Source organism: Oryctolagus cuniculus, chromosome 6, assembly GCF_051225735.1.
Source record: "Oryctolagus cuniculus isolate XC-2025 breed Fujian yellow rabbit chromosome 6, ASM5122573v1, whole genome shotgun sequence".
NCBI lineage: Eukaryota > Metazoa > Chordata > Mammalia > Lagomorpha > Leporidae > Oryctolagus > Oryctolagus cuniculus.
In genome coordinates this window covers 145222828-145239377 of record NC_142872.1, presented here as the reverse complement: position 1 = coordinate 145239377, position 16550 = coordinate 145222828, and the positions used below count along the sequence as shown (strand labels likewise).

The 16550-nt window shown below is 38.5% G+C and overlaps 1 protein-coding gene and 1 long non-coding RNA gene across 3 annotated transcripts in view; one reads left to right on the top strand and one right to left on the bottom strand.

Annotated features, from left to right (window-relative positions):
- The window catches only part of COLEC10 (collectin subfamily member 10), a 132142-nt gene extending 123873 nt beyond the window's left edge, over positions 1-8269 (bottom strand). Inside the window, exons 1-2 of the mRNA XM_070075427.2 lie at positions 8165-8269; positions 1201-1365 (exon numbers count right to left, since the gene is read on the bottom strand). The gene's annotated coding sequence lies outside the window, so the exon portion shown is untranslated. The remainder of the gene's footprint in view (positions 1-1200; positions 1366-8164) is intronic.
- On the top strand, positions 41-4084 carry LOC127490759 (uncharacterized). 2 transcript variants are annotated; one of them, XR_007919156.3, is made up of 3 exons: positions 41-242; positions 1522-1632; positions 3862-4084. It is a non-coding gene; the product is annotated as an uncharacterized LOC127490759 (long non-coding RNA). The 2 variants fall into 2 exon arrangements; XR_007919154.3 differs by having other exon boundaries at positions 107-242; positions 1518-1632.
- Positions 8270-16550: the final 8281 nt, after the last annotated feature.

The window sequence follows — 16550 nt, the reverse complement described above, 5'->3', positions numbered from 1 at the left end:
TCCTCATTCTATATTAACTCTTGTTTTTACAACATTCTAGGCAAGCAATCCACAGTCTTTATTTAAAACTGCCTCCAAAGGAACCCACAACACTCTGACATGACCTCCTTCATCTTGGAAGTGCATTCTTTGTAAGAAAAAGTCTCCCTTGCATGGTGCTGAAATCCACGTTATCCTAACCGGTAGGCTTCATAATGATAACACTGGGACACTCCAGGAATCTGAAGTGGTTTCAGAATCATGTAAGTAAAACCTTACTTACTGAAAGTTCAATGTTATATATACTTTTGATGGTATCATATTTTATCTGAATATTCTAGCTTTTAGTAGATTTAGGACATTTGGTAAATATCACTCAATTATAACCAGAATTTGCAATTTATTGATTTTTTAGATACAAGGCAGCGTATTCTAATTTCTAAAAACTGAATAAGATAAAATTATTACATGCAGGCTTTCCTCCCTAAAGGATTTTGGACTTCTGATGATGATAAAATCTCAATAGGTTTAGCCTCACTGTTCTTTCGGAAGACACTTTAGCTAAAGAAGAAATGGTTGTTGCATACCAATTTCTATCTGCGTATCACAAGCTGCCTATTCCTAAGAACTTATAGGCCATACTCAGGTTGGGAAGAATATTTAAAAACTATCTCCTATCATGTTCTACCAACAGTTTTACTGAAACAATGATTGTTTTGGACAGGCACTATCCAGGGAAATTGTTTAAACTGATTCAATTACCTGTATAATTGACTCCCAAAGCTTTTCCATCTTAGGATATTTCTCACATTAAAGATCACATTGACAGTGCAGCTAAAGCATAATAAAAGCCCTTTCACTTCAGCTGACTCTATTGAAACTCATTAATAGTGATAACTGTAACAACTGACATTTAGAGACTGCTTATTGTTATTTCAGTAAAGGACTTTCCATGCACTGCCTCATTTCATATAATTATAAATTGATATAGGCTATAATTCCTATTTGCATTTTAAAGAGGAGATTTAGAGAAGTTTAACAACTCAAAAATCACTCTTCAGTAAGTAGCAGAATCAAGTTTGTTACCAAGTTTGGCTTTAAAATCTTGCTGTCAACAATTGGGTGCCTTCTACAAGGAGAACTCGTAGTCCAGTGAAAGAAAAATTTGTCCTCTAGGCAACATTTGCAAAACATCTGTCAGACCAGAATAATAACACTTACCTCTTGAGATTGTTTGTCAGGATTAAATAAAAATGTAATTTTACTCAGTTCTTGGCCATAGTTCTTGGCAGATGTTTTTAAGTACTTTATAAATGTCAATTTACTCCTTTCCAACAATATTTGCCACATATACACAGGGCAATGAATTGGGCCACACAAGAAAACCTACAAATAGAAGACAAGAGTTGCCACTGTTTTCCCAATGTTTACATGCAACTGAAAAGGCAAAAGACAAAAATATGAAAACTTTATAAAATAATGTATTTTATTTGGTGCATTGACCAGGGTTTGTTTGTTTGTTTTTATTTATTTGAAAGGTAGAGCTCTATGGGGAAAGAGAAAGCGTGTGTGTGAACCAGAGAGCAAGCTTCCATCTGCTGCTTCACCCCCCAAATGGTCTACACAGCCAGGTCTGGGCAAGGCTGAAGCCAGGTATCAGAAACTCCATCTTGGTCTCACACATGGGTGGCGGAGATCCAAGTACATGGGCCATCTTCCACTGCCTTCCCAGGTACATTAGCAGGAAGCTGGCTCAGAAGCAGAGTAGCAGGGACTCCAATCAGCACTTTCATATGGGATGCTGGTGTCTGAAGCAGTGCCTTAACCTGCTGTACCACAACACAGGACCAATTCTTCTGGGCTGTATTCTGTCTCTATTTCCATCTCGCATATCTAAATGCATGGGCCACTTTCCTTTTATAGGTACTTCTTCATAGTGGGAGGGTGTACCTCATGGGGTTGATAGAAGCTTTTAATGACTATACCTTGGTAATGTTAATTCGTACCAGGGAAGATTGTGAGATATTTACTTATTGTATCTTATTCAGTCCTCATAAGGACTTTATGAAATTGGCACCAGGGCACCATTTTACAGTTGAGGTGATTAAGAAACAGGTAAATATTTGGCAAACATTACATGCCTAGTAAATGGTACAGCTGGGATGCCAGCTCAGCCAGCGTGGCTTTATATCCAAGTCTTAGCATTCTACATGGCGCTGACTTCTGGATTATAGGTGATATATGTAAAGGTGCATACATATTAAAGTGATCAAAAATAGAATATTTACTATGGGGTTAATAATTGCAAAAGTAAAAACAAGGAAGAAATTTTTTTCATTAGGCTGAAATGTGCAGAATAAAAGATTTTCCTAGTCATGGAAATAATAATGCCTTTAAGAGTACTGAACAGAATTTATGTTTTTTTTTTTTTAATTCCCTAAAAGAACACGAAGCATATGGAATTGATGGCATTTCCAGATTTCTCAGATGACTTCTCCCTCATGGCCTTTCAAAAGAAGACTAATTCTGTGATTCTTCCCATTAGCTCTGGGTCTCTTGGTTTACTTTTCCTAACAAAGATTCACAGATAAATCATGTGAGGCTGACATGATTTCCTGGAAGTTCTCAGTGGTCTAATCTGCCTTGATGTGGTTGCTTTCATGGTTTCAAACAGCCCTTGTGGTACAGGAGCAGGCACAAGGCCAGTGGGTCATATTGCACCCACTTGTTTAAATGAAAAATTATGTTCCAGGAAAAAATTATTTCACTTTGAAGCTCTACCTCCGAACGTGATATTTGAAGGTTCTGTGGAGAGAAGTGATTTGTATTTCTACATATTAAAATATTGCATGTTGACTTTGTCATTCCATTTACAACGAAGAATAAAAAATTCAGATGCACCTTCTTGTTTTCACTAGTAAGACAGGATCTTTTCAGAGAGCCTGTAGTTCTTAAAAATGCTTTGCCGGGGGTGGGTGTTTGGCCTAGTTGGGATGTCTGCATCCATATCAGAGAATCTGGATTCGATTTCTGGTTGCATTCCTGATGCCAACAGCTTCCTGCTAATGCATGCCTTGAAAGGCAGGAGGCGATGGTTCAAGCAGTTGCATCCCTGCTACCATGAGAGAGAACTGGATTGGGTCCCAAGCTCTCAGCTTAGGCCTGGCCCAGCCCCAGTCATTGCTGGCATTTGGGAAATGAATCCGCATATGGAAGCTCTCTCTGTTTATATGTCTCTCTCTCTCTCTCTCATATAAATAATCAATTTTTAAAATTTACATAATTATATATGCATGTGTATAGATGGAGCAATATAAATCCCAACAACACGAGTGTACACAGGAAACATCTTCCCTCACTCTTTCCGATTTGAATCCCTCTTCTCTCCAGAGGTGCTTTCTTCTTGGTTCGCATCGTGCATTTACCTGCATGCATGTACATATGTTTGGATGGAAACATTTAGTTTTTTACTGAAAGAATGTTAGACAAAATATTTTAATCCCAGTGAACATAACTCTATCTTGTTCTTTTTAATGGCTTCAAATTCCTTGGTATACCTGCAACAGTTTATTGATAAGGTTGTATTTGTTATTCATCTTTATTCCTGGAATAATTCTTAAGTTACATATCCTAGTTTAAATTCCAATGTTGCTATTCTTATAATTACATAATATATATGCCATATTAAATTTGATAAGTAAATGTCATGTGTACAAACCATATCAAATTTATTAAATATATATCATGTATATGCACAATTTTAAATTTATTAAATGTGTATCTGAACAGGCGCCATGGCACAGTAGGTTAATCCTCTGCTTGCTGTGCCAACATCCCCTATGGATGCCAGTTCTAGTCCTGACTGCTCCTCTTCCAATCCAGCTCTCTACTGTGACCTGGAAAGGCAGTAGAAGATGGCTCAAGTGCTTGGGCCCCTGAATCTGTATGGGAGACCAGGAAGAAGCACTTGGCTCCTGGCTTCGGATCAGCACAGCTCTGGACACTGCGGAGTAAACCAATGGAAGGAAGACCTTTCTCTCTGTCTCTCCCTTTCACTGTAACTCTACCTCTCAAATAAATAAAGAAATAAAATCTTTAAAATATATATCATATTAAATTTATTACTTCCTAGAGTATAAATAGATAGATATAGAGATAGATGTCCTATGTTCCAAAAGGAAAACTTTTACTCACTTTTATTTCAATACCACATGCTTCTATCACATTAATATAATCTGACAATTTTTCAAGATTATAATTTTATTTGTTCTTTCAGAATTTTTTCTTTGTCTTTGGTAGTTTGAGGGTTGAATATGTTACTCCCAGGAACGTGTGTGTGTGTGTGTGTGTGTGTGGTGCTTGTGTTTTGTTTTTATTCTATTCTATCTTTTTATACTTTCCCCAAGCTTCATAGATGTGTGATTTGGTATCTGCCACTAATTTTGGAAAGTTTTTAATATTACTCCCAGTATTCCTTGTGCTCTATTCTTTCTTTCTTTCTTTACTTTCTGGCATTCCAATTACAGATATTCCTTTTAAAACTTTCTCTCCACTTTAAATATTCTATTATGTTTTATGTATTCTTTGATTTCAGTTTGGGAACTTTCTGTTAATCTATTTTACTTCACTGATTTTTCCTGGGACATGTGCTATTTACTAATGTGCCATCAAAGGCATTCTTCATTTCTGTTAGTTTGATTTGATTTCTAATATTTCCATTTGTTTTTTTCTTAGAATATCCATATCTTCTTACATCACCTATTTGTTCCTGCAGCATATATACATTTTCCACTAGAGCATTTCACATGTTCATAGTAGTTATTTTTAATTATTCAATAATTCAGTATCTGGGTAATATCTGAGTCCAGTTCTGATGACTGCTTTGTGTATTGAGATTGGTTTTGGTTTTGGTTTTTAGTTTTTTGCCTTTTGGCATGCTTTGTAATTTTCTATCATAAGCCAGACATGTTATATAGGGTGACGGGACCTGTGGTAAATAGGCCTTTAGTGTTATGTTAATCTGGCTAGGAATTGAACTGTGCTTAGTATTTCTTGTACCTACAGGTATCCTTAGCTTCAAATCAATCCTGTGTCATTGCTTTTTCCTCTGCTGACTTGGCCCTTCCTTATGCACTCTTCTCCAGACAGACTCAGTGTCTTGTAGAAGATTCAGCTGCAATCCACTGCTGTCCCACCTAGAATTGTGGTAGTAAAGTGTAAAGGAGGAGGAACATTCTGTACTCTTCCACTGAGACCTCATTATTGTAGTCAGTGGTGTCTCAGGACAGTGACCTTCGAAAACGTCTCTCCAGTATACTATATTTTACATCTTGCATTCTACTCCCTTCCTGGGCTTTGTCATTCCCAGATTACTTCCTTAAAGGTTAAATGCTATTGACTCTGCTGGTCTATCCTTATATGACAAAAGAAGCCCAGTAGGGATTAGAGTTGAAAAAGATTCTCTTATTCCCAACTGAAAAGCAGGTTTTATAATTACTCCCTGGCAGAATTTCCACACGGAGAATATGCCTTTGTTATGCAGAGGTCTTGGGCATACTTCTTTGCATCCTCTGCCAAAGTCTTTTAAGTGGATTCTTCTCAAAACCTCACTGTTAAAACCTGGTGGTATTCCTGGAAATTCCACAAAAGGGTAGGAAACCCTCAAGACTGAGGCCCCAATATTTGCTCTCTCTCGTGTTACTTCAGGCAGGCTTGAACAGTTCATCAGATGTCCATACAAGCACTCCTAATCCGTCTATAGCTCCAACAGCTTCTGCTCCAAGAGACCTCATCTCAGCTGCTTGGATGTGCCTGTCTCACCAGATTTTGTGGTGATGGTTTTCTGTGACATCCTTATTCTCTACTGGACTACAGAAAATGTGTTAGTTTAGTTTGTCCAACTTTTTCTTCTTGTGAGGACAACAGTCATGGCTTCAAAACTCTACCTGTTAATGCTGAAACCAGAGCAAACTTAACAAGACGTTTTAGTGGTTTCTTTGCTCATCATGCTTGTGATAAAATACATTTAGGATTTTTAAATATTTTTGTGAGCTGTAACTTTAATCAACTTTTCCAATAGGGTTTATAGGTGGTAAGTGTCCAAAGTCCATGGGATATCTATCTCCGTTGTTATTTTATCATTCACAGGAATGAGTTGGTTTGGGCATAAAATTCAAGCCTCATAATCTTTTTTTCCCTAATTCTTATTTATTTATTTTTTTTGACAGAGTAGACAGTGAGAGAGACTTCATTCTCTTTTTTTTTATTTTTATTTTTTTTGACAGGCAGAGTGGACAGTGAGAGAAAGAGACAGAGAGAAGGTCTTCCTTTGCTGTTGGTTCACCCTCCAATGGCCGCCGCGGCCGGCGCGCTGTGGCTGGTGCACTGCGCTGATCCGATGGCAGGAGCCTGGTACTTATCCTGGTCTCCCATGGAGTGCAGGGCCCAAGCACTTGAGCCATCCTTCACTGTACTCCCTGGCCACAGCAGAGAGCTGGCCTGGAAGAGGGGCAACCGGGACAGAATCCGGCGCCCCAACCGGGACTAGAACCCCGTGTGCCGGTGCCGCAAGGCAGTGGATTAGCCTAGTGAGCCACGGCGCCGGCCAATTCTTATTCTTTAGAAGATATTGCTGAAACGTTTTCTTGAGACCAGCCCTTTTTTAAAAGGAAGAATTGGTCACCAACATTTCTTGATATATGGCTCTAGAATTCCACTTATAGTATCTCCAGTTGTGGATTTTCTGTTTTTACTCCCCAGGAACAGTTCCATCTCATGAGTCTCTCAGTGGTAAGGCAATGTCTTCTCCTTTCTCTACCTACTTCTTTAAAAACAATGGTGAAATCCACATAATATAAAATTAACCATTTTGAAGTGTATGGTCCATATGCATTGGTTATGCAACCACATCCTTCATCTAATTCCAAACCATTTTCTTAACTCTAAAACTAAACAAAAAGCAATTATGTCTTTTTTCTGTTCTGTATTGCTATAATAGAATACCATCGACTTGGTAATTTATTTAAAAAGACATTTATTTCCCACATATCTGGAGGCTGAGAAGTCATTATCAAAATGCTGACCTCTGGTGAGGGTCTTTGTGTTGCCTCTTCCTATTGGCAGAAGGTGGAAGGGAAAGAAGTCCTGAGGGCAAGACACCATGAGAAAGCTGAACCTGTTTTTATAACAAGCCCACTCTAGTGATAATTAATTCATCCGCTGGATAGTGACATTAATTCATTCATGGGGGCAGAGACTCCATGAGCTAATTACTTCTTATTAGGCAGCATTTTCCAACCCTGTAGCATCGATGATTGTTTCCAACATTTGCACTTTATAATAAACTTTCAAACCACAGCAAACCTCATGGCCATTAATCAGTGATTCCCCATTCTTTCCATACCGCAGCACCGGGAAATCACTAATTTTCTTTCTGTTTTAAGGAATTTACCTATTTTAGATATTTTGTATAAATAGAACCATAAATTATATGTGACCCTGTGATATGGGACAAATCAGGGAGACAGTTTAGGCCCATGAGCTGCAGGCCACACCCTTTGCCCCTAAGTGATCTCACCTGTATCCACTCACCTGTCAATCAGACTATGTAACCACTGCCCTTTTGGAAGTTAAGAAGAGGCTGGAGCACACGGAGTCCACCCCGCTCTGCTGCTTCTCATGCCTGCTCCTCTGCACCCCGTTTTTACCACCAGCCGCTGCTCTCCCATCCTCGTGCCCTCTCCTGCTTTCAGGAGAGGCTGGTATGGAACTCCCCACTTACTTTTTCTGACCCACTTTTCCTTAATAAAGCCCTCACGTTCCTGTGTATTTCTCTCACTTTCCAAATAAATCCTGAACTTGACCATGTTGTCTGCCTTGTTTGCACTGGGCTTAGAATTCTTATCTGAGTAAACAGAAAGAACCTGACATATTAAATTTTGTTTTATGTTCTCTCATAGCACTTGCGTGTCTGACTTCTTTCACTCACAAAGATTTCAAAGTTCATCCACATTGTAGCATGCATCGGTGCTTCTGTTTTTCTTAAATAATTTCTTATATGATTGGTACTATCTATTTTCACTTTAGTTAATTTTCTTTTATTTATTTGAAATACAGAGAGAGAAGAGAGAGAGAGAGAGAGAGAGAGAGAGAGAGAGAGAGATACTCCTTCCCCAGGTTCACTCACCAAATGCTTTCAATGGAGCCAGGATCCTGGGATTCAACCCAGGCTTCCCAAGTGGGTAGCAAGGACCTCAATGGCTTCTTCCATGGTACACATAAGCAGTAAACTGGAATGAGAAACAGAGTCATGACTTGAGCCCAGGCACTTTGATACACCATGTGGGTGTCCCAAGCTGTGTCAAAATTCCCACCACTTCATTCTTTCTTATGGCCAAATGATACCCAATTGTTAGCATACAGCAGCTTTTGTTTATCTGCAAGTTCACCTATTTATGGACATTTGAGTTGTTTCCACATTTTGGCTTAGATGTGGGCCTTCTTGCATTTTTCTTGCTGGGCACTTAGTAATCAGTTTCAATTTTATAATTCGGGTTATTTTCCCTATGCACTGGAATATACTTTATTTATTCAATTTTTTTTTGACAGGCAGAGTGGACAATGAGAGAGAAAGAGAGAGAGACAGAGAGAAAGGTCTTCCTTTTGCCGTTGGTTCACCCTCCAATGGCCACCACGGCCGGTGCACCGCGCTGATCTGAAGGCAGGGGCCAGGTGCTTCCTCCTGGTCTCCCATGGGGTGCAGGGCCCAAGCACTTGGCCAATCCTCCACTGCCTTCCAGGCCACAACAGAGAGCTGGACTGGAAGAGGAGCAACCGGGACTAGAACCTGGTACCCCTATGGGATGCCGGCGCTGCAGGCGGAGGATTAACCAAGTGAGCCACAGTGCCGGCCCCTGGAATATACTTTTCTATTGTTCCTTTCCTGATTGCTGTCCATCCATTCCTTTTGTAATCATCTATAACTTTACTTAGGTAACTTGGAACTTTTGGTTATTAACATTTGTTTTCTGTTTCAATTACATTGTTCTCTTTCGCTGAGTACAAAAAATGCCCCGGTTCAATTTGCAGCTCCTCGTATTGAATGAACTTTTCTTAATATGTTACACAAGCAATCAGCTACATTGTTAAATTTCAAGGAAAAAATTTTGAACGTCTATCATCTTTTTTATTTAAAGATTTATTATTTATTTGAAAGGCAGAGTCTCTCACACACACACGCCCGCGCGCGCGCACACACACACACACACACATCTTTCATCCAGTGATTCCCTCCCCAGATAACTGCAACAGCCTAAGTTTGGTCAGGCCAAAGCCAGAAACTCCATCCAGCTCCATCTGGGTACTCCACATAACTTGCAAGGACTCAAGTACTTAAGCCATCATCTGCTGCTTCCCACACACATTAGCAGATATCCGGACTCGAAGCAAAACAGCTGGGATATGAACTGACACTTTGATATGAGATGAGGTAGTTCTCAATGGTGTCTTAACCTGCTATACCACAACACCCACCCTTCTTTCTTTTCCTTCCTCCCTTCCTCCCTTCCTCCCTTCCTTCCTTCCTTCCTTCCTTCCTCTCTCTTTCTCTCTCTCTTTCCTTTCTTTCTTTCCTCTGTTGCTCTTTCTCTTTATTTATATATATATAAAGCATCTCCCCAAATTTCTACTAGCTATAAACTTTTGTGAAAGTATGTATGTATGTATGTATGTATGTATTTTCATCTACTTTGAAGACAAAGCAACAGAAGGGGAGAGAGAGAGAGGCTGATTCACTCCCCAGTAGCCAGGGCTTAGCCAGGCTGAAGCCAGGAGCCAGAAACTCTATACAAGTCTACCATGTTGATGGAAAGGAACCAAGTTCTTGAGCCATGATCTGCTGCATCCCAAGATACCTTAGCAGGAAGTTGGATCAGAAGCAGCATAGCCAGGATTCCCACCAGCACTGTGACATGGGATGTGTGCATCCCAAGTGGCAGCTTAAGCCCCTGTGCCACAGTGCCTTCCACTTGTTAAAATATTTTATTTTATTTTTTGACAGGCAGAGTGGACAGTGAGAGAGAGAGACAGAGAGAAAGGTCTTCCTTTGCTGTTGGTTCACCCTCCAATAGCCGCCGCGGCCAACGAGCTGCGGCCGGTGCACTGCGCTGATCTGATGGCAGGAGCCAGGAGCCAGGTGCTTCTCCTGGTCTCCCATGGGGTGCAGGGCCCAAGCACTTGGACCATCATCCACTGCCTTCCCGGGCTGCAGCAGAGAGCTGGCCTGGAAGAGGGGCAACCGGGACAGAATCCAGCGCCCCGACCGGGACTAGAACCCGGTGTGCCGGCGCCGCAAGGAGGAGGATTAGCCTAGTGAGCCGCGGTGCCGGCCCCCTTGTTAAAATATTAAGTTGTCTGTTTTAGTAACTCCATGTATGAAGGTCAGGTGTCAAGTTGGATGGATTAAGACAATGTGGAAACCTGGTAGAAAACTGTTTTGAAGTATCTATGATAGTGTTTCCAGAGGAGATCCAGTGAGGATCCATGCCCAGTGTGTGTCTGGTGCCTTTCAGTCAGTTGGGGCCCCAGAGAAAAAACCAGAGTAGCTGAATATGTCTATTATCTAAGCGGGTCTGCAGTCTTCCTCAGCTGTCCTTGGGCATCAGAGGGGTAGAATCCCCAGTCTGCATTCTAGGATGCCCACTGGTGGCCCCTAGGGTGTTGAAATGACAGTTACATGCTTAGCTTCCTGGTTCTGAGGCCTCTGAACTTGGACAGAACTACACCACTCACATTCCAACGCCTCTAACTTCTAGAAGCCCTGAGACTTCTCAGTCTCCACAATCTTCGAGCCAATTCCCCTAATAAATAATTTATAAATACATATGCATGTATGAGGTACCTTTGCCTCCAGTAAGTGCATGTCTGCCTACCTAGCAATCCTTTGTATCTCAACATAAACATGAAAAATACATGATATGATACTTAACTAAAGTTAACCACAGTGATTTCTAGTTCTTGAAATTTGGTGTGATGCTTACATATGTTTGCACTTCTGGGCAAAGATTGGTTTCTTTATAAGTACATTTACAAAATGTCAGTATCACAAATGCAAATACATTATGCTAAGTTAAAGAAGAAAACTGAACACAAATGTGCCTCACTCTTAACAGTTAATTCTAGGTATAAAATTTCATTTTTTCATTTTTCTGTATTTTTATTGATGCCAAATAAGTTGTAACTGTTATAGTCACTTTTATTTATGACGAGATTTCATGAGTACTGGTGGGGCATATAATGAAGTTCCCATAAACTGTTTTAGAAGCTTACAAAATAAACAAATGGGAGAAATATCAAATTAACTTACTTCATCCCATATAACAAAATATATTTCAAATGGATTCAAGATGTAAATGTCAGTTCAGTAAGAGAAATCAAAAAAAGAAAATTTGAAAATTTTATATAAATTTTCTGATACATCAGAAATCTGAATATAGACCTAGCATATGATCCAGCTATCCCACTCCTGGGAATTTACCCAAACCAGAAGAAATCAGCACCTGAAAGAGGTACCTGTATCCCAATGTTCATTGCAGCACAATTCACACTAGCTAAGACATGGAATCAACTGATGTCCATCAACTGTTTACTGAATAAAGAAATTATGGTAACTTTACATTATGGAGTACCACTTATCTGTAAAAACAATGCAATCCTATCTTTTTCAACAAAATGGATGCAACTGGAAACCATTATACTTAGTGAAATAAGCTAGCCCTAAAAACACAGATATCATATGTTTTAACTAACTAAAACGTATGTATCAGGTAACTAATAGAGTACCTAACATGTAATGTATTGGAGTGAAATGGACATTTTGAGATTTGTCTCTTCCATTGAGGAATAATGTTTTGTTTTTTCCTTCATACTAGTTGTTGAACTCTTTTATTTAGTGAGGGGTTAACTTTACAATTATTAAGTAAACTGAAAATAGATCTTCATAAAAGTAAGAGTGGAGATGGAAGAGGGAGGAGGAAGAATGGTTGAAGCATAGCGGGTAGGGAGGGTAGGGTGGAAAGGATCACTATGTTCCTAAATCTGTATTTATGAAATACATGAAACTTGTGTAACTTAAATAAAATAAAAAAGATGCTTCAGCAAACACAGGAAAACCGCTTACATTTAAAATATCATGGCAAATATCACTACAATTAAAATGTGAAGATAAGCAATAAACATTAATTAGATTTATAAAAATATTAATGGCAAAATTATTTTCCAAATAAAATCCTTGAAAGAAAATATAGTAGAAAACTTAGGAGATGGATAATAGTTCCATCAGTATTTATAATTATATGGCAAAATAAGTTTTTGAATACTATTGATGGAAGGGTAAATTGGCATGGCTATTTTGGAAAGCAGTTTAGTAGTACATATCAATTTTTCAAATGCAAATACATATCTTTGACCTCAGCAATTTTGCTTTTAGAGATATAACACTTGCAATGGCTAAATAATGACTATAATGTATATATTTATCAAAAAGAAAATAAGTTTCCTATATCTATACATATAATAAGGGGCAGGTATTTTGATGCAGCTGGTTAAATCCCTACTTGGGACACACATATCCTATATTGGCATGCTGATTCCAGTCCCGGACATCCAGCTTCTTGCCAATGCATCTTGGGAAACAGAAGATGATGACTCAAGTGCTTGTGTCCTTACCACTTATGTGGGAGATACAGATGAAGTTCTTGGCTCCTAGCTTTGGTGGGGCCCAGTCTTGGCTGTTGTTCACATTTGAGGAGTGAAATAGCAGATGGAAGATTTTTTTCTTCTCTTTCCCTTTCCTTCTTGTTGCTTTGCCTTTGAAGTAAATTAAGACAAATAAACATTTAAAATATAAATAATAAGGTAAATAAGTACTAGAGTGGAGTATTTCCAAGCCATGTATATATGATTTGCACTTTAATCACATATGTAGGTGATGTGAGCTCATATCTCTATCTTCACCTGTTTGTACTTGAGGAAGAAATACAAACAGTTATTTTTGGAGTTGTTTTAAGTAAAATGTGGCTTTTGTCCAATATCATTTGTTAGATAACCATTAACCTGGTTTTCTAACTCCTCTGATGGTGATTATAATTTTTGTTTACCAAAATATAATTTAAAATGTCCTGAAGGTTGTGCAATTTTTGGTTTGCTATTTGAGACTTTTTGAAATTTGAGTTTGATGTCCAAGACTTTCTCTGATTTCAGAAAATGAAGAATTTTAGTATTGACATCAGATTGCTTTAGTGTAATTATCTCCTTACAACTTCTGTGGATGAAATTGATGTTTTGTTATCTATTTGAAAAAACTGAATTATGAAACCAGAAATCAAAATTTGAATTGGAGAAAACAATGAACTTGATTATGTCCTTGGTTCTGTGCCATTTACTTACATGAACTTGGAATGAATTACCTCCCTTCAATTCTACTTTGCAATTTGTAAAATCAAGGTGTGCATTAAATCAGGTTCTTCTAGTTCTTAAATCCTTCCATTAATTACCCTAATGAGAAACTAGGATTTTATGTTTAGTGCTAGAAGGATTTCTGGGGCCATAAGAGGCTAGCATTCCATCTATACCATTTCATACACAATGTCTATTTTTTTTTTTAATTTACCTGAATGACAGAGTTACAGAGAGGTAGAGACAGAGAGAGAGAGGTCTTCTATCTGCTGGTTCACTCCCTAGATGGCCACAACGGCCAGAGCTGCACCGATCCAAAGCCAGGAGCCAGGAGCTTTTTCTGGGTCTCCCACGTGGGTGCAGGGGCCCAAGGACTTGGGCCATCTTCTACTGGTATTCCAGGCCACAGCAGAGAGCTGGATCAGAAGAAGAGCAGCCAGGACTCGAACTGGTGCCCATATGAGATGCCGGCACTTCAGGCCAGGGTTTTAATCTGCTGAGCCACAGCGCTGGCCCCCCTTGAGGGTTCATCAAAACCCTCAAGCTCACTAACCTTCCATTCACAGTTGTCCCTAGAATAAGGCAAAATACACAAAAATTGCAGGAATTTGAGACTGGCATAGCATTTGTTAGTATTAACAACCCAAGGACTTTGTTAGGGAAAGTAATTTGTCCTTTTTAAGTATGAATATAGAAATTTATCTGAATAGTCAAAAAAGATTCATGTTACTATTTCTCTGGATGTCATACTTGCATTTATTTAAAAAAAGGAGATTATTATCCTACCCCATCAGTACTGTGGCATATTAAACTCCACTGTCAACCCACTGAGGACACTCTAGTGCTAGGAGGTATATTCAGAGAAAAAGACTATTTTTATGTGTTGAGTACAAACTTCAAAGTACATGGTTGCTAAATGTTAAAAATCAATGTTACTTCCCACATAAAAATCACACTTCAATAAAAATAGCAGTGGGAAAATAAAAGACAATAAAGAGTCATGGTTGGTCAAGAATTTATTTGGATTTTATCTGGTGGTCAGTACAGTTTTAAAGGAATGGAAGGCTTAGAAATTCTTATTATTTACAATCATTGAATGAGATTGAATTCATATTCCTGAAATGGCAGATGACTAATGAAAAATGAGTTCTCTCACAATAAGAGAGAGTCCAAATTTTTTAAATCTGTATTCCATTTGTTAACTACTTTATCTGCCTTATAAGTCAAGAGTAGAAGGCTGTGGAAGCTTGGTCAACTCAAGGTTACAGTAACAAATAAATAGTTTACAGAATTAAATACCTTTTCTCCCCCTTCTGTCTTTAACACTGGTTCATTACCTACTGGTCATCCTTCTCCACCAAAGAAGTTGGAATGTTGCCTTTCTCTCCTTAGAATTCAGGTTTTCCTTCTTTATACAATACTGAGGGATCTTACCACTCACTTTCGTAGGAAATCAATCTATCCTCCATGGTCAGAGGAATTCTTATTAAAAAGTTTGGAAAGGAAGAATCTAAGCAACTGGGAAATCCAGGAAACTTTACCATTTACAATGTCCATGCCTATAGGACAATATGTCAGTCTATTAGCTTAATAGGGGTGTCTGAAAGAATTCATTTGACTCGCTTCAAGTCACTAAACTCATTATACTCACAAAAGTGTATGCTGTCTGACAGTAATGGGGTGAATAACACAAAGAAACACATGCCTTTTCCTTGAAAAGAACATGTACTTTGAAAATTGGTAAACATTCTTTGGAAAAATCACCCATGATATGACACAACAGGTTGAAGGAATTTGGAAATGTTCTGTAAGTTTGTTTCTTACTACAAGACCACAGCATAGCCATGCCTAAAAGTGGGAGTAAAAAGCAATTTGATTACAAATGATTTTCTAATTATATACTGACTCTATTTTAATATTAAAATCATTCTGATGTAGTTTTAGTATGTTAATAAAATGTAAATTGCTTTCATCCTGACCTTCTGTTTTATTGTCCCTCCTCAGCTTTTATTACAGAATCATTATTGCTATGGAAATGTTAACTTCCTGTTTGTATTTCTGGAAACCTGAAAGGCATGGAAGTTGGCCAATTCAGGATTTGTTAGGTTGCTACTGAGAAAAATTTCTGCAGCAATTTTATTCTGCTGCAGTTTACCAAATGAAATCTGTCCATTAAAAGTCAACTTTGTGGTCTAAGCCATAGAAATATCTCTTTTCTTCCAGGAACAAACTGTAAATCTTAAACTCATTTAGGTTAATTTTGAAGAACTGAAATTATTGCATCTAAACAAAGACAAATGTGAAACTAATTACCCTCCAAATTGCTCTCTGGAGTACCAGACTACAAGTGAAGGACAAGGTTAGATAACTTTTCTAGATGTGTTTCATCACAACTGCCACCTCTTGGGGGAAAGGTCATAGTAGAGTTGAGTTCCTGGTTTGTCAGGTTCAAAATCTTGATTTTGTAAGGTTACTTAAATTTAAGCAGGCTCTGATGCCACATATAGCCAGAAATGTTACTTTACTAATTACGAGAGAAGACAAATCAGGGAGATTCTGGTTATCAAAACTCTCAAGCTCACTAACTTTCCATTCGCAGTGTCCTTAGAATTGCAAAACTGGGTTAGAGATGGAAAGTTTCCTGATAAGATAGCAGCAAAGAGAACGGAATGTCCCTGAAGGAATTCTTACCTTAATTAAGGGAAGATACACCTCTCTCTAGGGGTCAGAGCATGGTACTTTGGTCTATTCTCTTGGATGATTACAAGATAATTAGTAGAAGAAATCTATTTTCTCTTGTCCTAACTTCTGTAGTGTGGGCATTTGTTCTAATGAATATTTCCTGAATTTCATCACATAGGTAACAGTCCATCACATGAAGCATCGATGGATCTTTCCTTTTAGTGGAGAAAAACAGATAAACATGTTCAAGAAATTAGCATTTTAGATAACATGGTCCAGAAAGACTTCTCTGAATGAGACACTTAGAGAAAAGAACTGAATAATATGAAAAGTCCAAGAGGACTCCAAGCAAAGTGAATTGCAATGCAAAAGTTCTGAAATGGGGCAGTGTTAAGTGGGCTTGAGGATAAAGAAAGTCAGTACATCTGGACTAGAGT